Source organism: Gossypium hirsutum, chromosome A03 (genome assembly GCF_007990345.1).
Source record: "Gossypium hirsutum isolate 1008001.06 chromosome A03, Gossypium_hirsutum_v2.1, whole genome shotgun sequence".
Lineage (NCBI taxonomy): Eukaryota > Viridiplantae > Streptophyta > Magnoliopsida > Malvales > Malvaceae > Gossypium > Gossypium hirsutum.
The window spans coordinates 47,504,362-47,509,838 of record NC_053426.1 but is presented as its reverse complement, the minus strand read 5'-3'; the positions used below and the strand labels follow the sequence as shown (position 1 = coordinate 47,509,838).

At 39.2% G+C, this 5,477-nt stretch overlaps 1 non-coding gene across 1 annotated transcript; it reads right to left on the bottom strand.

Moving 5' to 3' along the window:
- Nucleotides 1-403: 403 nt before the first annotated feature.
- LOC121226760 (small nucleolar RNA R71) lies at nt 404-509 on the bottom strand. Its single transcript, XR_005924440.1, has one exon. It is a non-coding gene; the product is annotated as a small nucleolar RNA R71 (small nucleolar RNA).
- Between the last annotated feature and the right edge of the window lie 4,968 nt (nt 510-5,477).

Genomic DNA, 5,477 nt, shown 5'->3' with positions numbered 1-5,477 from the left:
CCAAGAGTTGAGGAACATTCACCACCAATTCATCAAAGACCGTAGGTAGAAAGGACAATGAGAGACTACACTATGTATAATCTTGACGCTGTGTGAGGAAGCATTAATCGCCAAGCGATTAATGCTAACAATTTTGAGATCTAGCCAGCAATAATTCAAATGATCCAAAGGAATCGTGAATTTCGAGGATCGATGAATGAACCTTGAGCATTTTCTAACCATATGTGATACTTTTCAACATAATAGGGTATCTGATTACGCCGTACATCTTCAGCTATTTCTTTTTTCTTTGATTGATGATGCTTTTATGTTGTTAGATTCATAGCCGGTGGACTCAATAAGCACATGGGATGAGCTAGCGAGATGGATTTATGTGAAATATTTCCTTTCAAGTAAAACCATGAAGCTCAGAATAGACATTACCAACTTTTGGTATTTCAAGGGAGAGTCATTATATGAAGCGTGGGAGTGCTTCAAACTCATGTTCATAAGTGTCCTTACCATGGTTTACAAGATTGGTTGCAATTACAAGTTTTTTACAATAAGCTTGATGGGAACTTGTGATCTAGGCTCGATAGAGCATTTGCGGATGCGTTCATGTTGAAGACATATGTTGATGGTTTCCAATTCATAGAGGATACAACATTGAACTCAAACATGTGGTTGGTTGAGTGGTTCACATACCAAACCAAACAACTGATCGTAAGTGCAGCTGGTAATTAGGACAAATTTCAACACATCCTCGATAGGTTGAACCACCTTAAAATGAGCTCGACAAAATCACAAAACCCAAACCAACCCCTTCTAACCAATTCAAATGCAGGGAATGATAGTGAAGGCACTAATTGAGGATGTCACAACTAACACAATCATGCGAAGTCCAACTACTTATAAAATAGGGGGTACCTACAATCAATGGGGTCCCTACAATTAAGGAGTACCCATCTTCAATCCACCTAGGCCTAACACACCATACCCAGCTCCGTAACCATTTACGGTAGCCCAAGAAACTATGAGAAAACCCACCTTGAATAGCAACCCTCTAATACCCATTCGTGTGAGTAAACTAGAGGAAAGCTTACATTCGGTGTAAGCGGAAGTGTGCTAATGCAAGGTTAATTGGGCCAAAATTTTCATATGCTGCAAAGCAATGCTTCCTTTAGTCTATTAAGGAATATTGAATCAAACCCAAATAGGGAAGGGAAAGAACATGCTAAGGCCATTACTCCTATATTTGGAGTGGTGGTTAAAACCCTATTAGACTAGTGAGTGGAGAGGAGGTAGTAGGGAAGAAAGAGAGCACCTACACTCTTAGTGATGGAGATTGGGTGAGAGAGAATAGAAGCAAAAGTTGAACCCAAACAACCCAAATCTCAGGATAAGCCCATTGTACCCTCGAGTCAAGTACCCGTAACTTTTCTGACCCGTCTTGAGGAAAGAAAGAAAAATGAGAGTAAGGAATTTCTAATTTTCATCAACATGTTTAAGGCGTTGAGTGTTAATCTCCTATTGATAAATCTCTTAGATAAAATGTTGAAATATGTTAAGTTCCCTAGGGAAGTTATGTCTCAGAGGAAGAAGGTTGGGAGAGGAAAGAAAATTGCTCTTAATGCCAAGTGTAGTGCAATTGTGTCCATAAAATTTCCTCCAAAACTTAGGGACCCGGGTAACTTCACAATCCCTATAGAAATAGGAGTGAATTACGAGAAAGCCCTTTGTGATTTAGGGGTTAGTATTAATCTCGTGTCATTATCGATTTATTAGAGGTTAGGATTAGGGGACTTTAGGGAGACCTCAACGGCTTTGCAACTTTTTGTCCTTTCCAAGTGAGTCCTTGAGGAAGTCTTAGTTAGATTTTGGAAATTGATCCCATCAGTGGATTTTATTGTGTTAGACTTTGAGGAAGACCTAGAAATCCCTATCCTACTAGGAAGGCCATTTTTGGCAACCTCTAGGGCGACTATATATGTCGAAAAAGGGGAGTTGACGATGGACATAGATGGGGATGTCAAAATCTTTAAGTGCGTCGACTTCAACCTTAGTTCTAAGGAATAGTCACTCTCTCAAGGGTATGAGTGTTAAGCGGTTGAGATGATATCTTATTATGCCACTGACCTTGTAACTATTGTGAAATGATGTGAACTTGTAGTTTTTAGCTCGATGCAAAAAAAAAAAATCCAAAAATGAAAGAAATTCACTAAGCCATGGCGATCCTCAAGTAGCCTCAATCATGTAGCACCCCTCGCCCATATCTAACGTCAAAACAGGGTTTGAGGTGCTACCGAACTTAAACTCAACGAATCTTAGGAAATCAAACCATAAAATCTTGATCAATTTAAAACTTTTCATTTCATAAGCAATCTGTCCCTTAATTGTACTTACGAGGCCCAAAACATACATTCGAGGTGATTCGGGATCAAATCGAGGGCTCGAGAAAAACTTAGAAAATTTCATGCCTTAAGGCTCCACAGGCTCGTGTGGGTATAGGGCACACACCCGTGTGCTTGGGACACGCCCATGTCCTACACCAGTGTGGCCAATTTAATTTTTACAATTTTTTATAAAACAAGTGCAGACTTAACATGGCCTGGACACACGCCCGTGTCCTTTGCCCGTGTTCTTTCACACGGCCTCAACACGGCCGTGGCACAGCCCGTGTACAAAAACCTAGGTATTCTGTTTCTGATGTCACCATCACATGACCATGGTACATGCTTGTGTACTAGGCCGTGCACTCCACACGGCTAAGACACACGGCTGTGTCTCTGCCCGTGTGATCCTTACCATGCATTCTAACTTGAAATTTCTAGATGCAGGGGACAGACAGCCTTCTCACACGCCCATGGGGCTGATCGTGTGTCACACTCGGCTTAGACACATGTCCATGTGTCTACCCGTGTGGACAACATGAGACTATCTACCAAGCCTTCTTGCCACCCTAGTGTACCTATTTTCATGTCAAAACCAACCAATACCAAAACAAGCATAATAGACATTCATTTAACCATGAAGATGCATCTTTTATAGACTCAAAATGAAAGCCCTCATTCAAGGCTCAATGTAAAGAGTAGAATCTATTCTAGACCAACACATTTGGTCAATTCTCAAGGACACAAATTAATAAGGTCTAGCCCTATACATGCCATAATCAAAAATATAAATCCAACTATACCGAGTATTACAGCTGACAGTGTGATCGTTATCTCTGACTTCAAGGGATCCTTGAGCTAATTAAGCGGTATTGAAAGAAAAGGGAAAAGAAAGAGAGTAAGCATAAAGCTTAGTAAGTTGCATATAAATAAATATACAACAACAATTTCACCATTAGTCATCATGCTCATCACTCAAAGATAAGCATAAACTAGAATTACTCATTACAGTCTGCTCAAGTGACATTCTCTAATTTGAGCTCATTACTCATGCATACCAAATAGGTACCTGTACCACTCACAACATTATTATACTTTCCTTATTAAATCACTTTTGTACCCTTTAAACTTGAACTTTTCGGAATACTACTGTATATTCTATAAGCCTCAAACATGGGATAAGTTGCCGATGCCATGTCCCAGACATGGTCTTATACTACCTATCATCATAGAGGCCGATGCCATGTCCCAGACATGGTATTATACTGCCTATCATCATAGAGGCCGATGCCATGTCCCAGACATGGTCTTACACTAGCTCTTATTTATACGTGCTGATGCATGTCCCAGACATGCCTTACACTAGCACAATTCTCAGCCGATGCATGTCCCAGGCACGTCTTACACTGGCTATCATCATCGAGGCTGATGCATGTCCTGGACATGTCTTACACTGGCACTCATCTCTATGCCGATCCCATGTCCCAGACATGGTCTTACACTGGCACTCATAAAGTGGCCGATGCCTCTCCCAGACATGTCTTACACTGGCACATAAGTAATCCGATTGTTATGGCGTGAATATCCGGTTTGTTTCCTAGGGTCCCAACTAAATATTTTTACTATCTCAATCATTAATATGCATTCTTAGTTCACAATCTAGCAATTCATACTATATCAATTCAATAACAATTTGAATACATACATTAATAATGTCGTTGTATCATTTACATACAACTTACCTCAGTTTACAAAATGTACTCGACCAGTCGGTTTAGTCGATTTCCTTGGCCTTCCCCAGTCTAGGTTTGGATTCAGTAAATCTTGATCTATAATAGCAAAAATGCACTCATTTAATCACTAATTACAATTAGGCAATCATAAATTCATAATTTTAGTAAAATAACTATTTTGCCCCTAAACTTTGGCAATTTGAACATTTTACCCTTATGCACGAAATTTGATTTTTATCAAATTTCCTCTTATATTAGGCCTGGCTGACCCCTTTTTACTCTTATAGCAACCCCAAATTCTCACTATTTCACACACTTACCACCTATTTTCCAACTTATGCAAAATAGCCCCTTTAGGTGTTTTCATGCTAACACCTTTCGCAAAAGTTGTTTAGAACTCTTTTAAGATTCATTTTCTTCTGTAAAATTTCAAAAAACAACATAAACTCCCTCAAGGTAAATCCCTAGACTTATCACCATTTTTCAAAATAGTTCTCTCATTTGAAAGCCCATGATACAAGCATGCCAAAAAATGTAAAAATCATCAAGATCACTTACATCACGAGAGGAATAAGTTGCTGAAAATTTTCAGCTTTAAAACCTCCATATTTTTTGATATTTTTGGTGGAGAGAAAGCATGGAGAAGAAGAAATATAATAGCTAGGCTCTGAGGTATTATTTTATCACCAAATCATGACATCACTTACCTAAACCTTGACTATTTGTTTAAAATTCATCTCATGGCCGGCCAACACAATTAAAAGGTTATAATTTCCCTTTAAAAGCCCTCAATTTCAGTTCTCTAGCTAATTTACACATTTGGGTACTAAAATGCAACTTTTTCCTTTTATGCGATTTAGTCCTTTTTTGCAATCGAGCTCACAAACATTAAAATTAACTCCCCAAACTTTTCATGCTTTAATATAATCATACTATAACCTCATAATAATAATAAAAATAATTTTCCAAACTCTGGATTTGTGGTCCCGAGACCACCGTTCTGACTAGGCCTTAATTCGGGCTGTTACATTTCTCCCCCTTTAGGGATTTTTTCCTCGAAAATCTTATCGGTGAATAAGTTTGGGTACTACTTTCTTAGAGACTCCTCGAGTTCCCATGTGGCTTCCTTGACCCCATGTCTATGCCACAAAACCTTCACAAGTGGTATATTCTTATTTCTTAACTGTTTGACCCTGCGAGCTAAAATCTTAACCGGCTTCTGCCCATAAGTCATATCCAGAAGAATCTCAACTTCAGTTGGTGGAATTACATGCGAAGGTTCTGATCTGTACCGGCGTAACCTGGACACATGAAACACGTTGTGAATCTTTTCTAACTCTGGCGGCAAATTCAAACGGTAGGCAACAGACCCTAC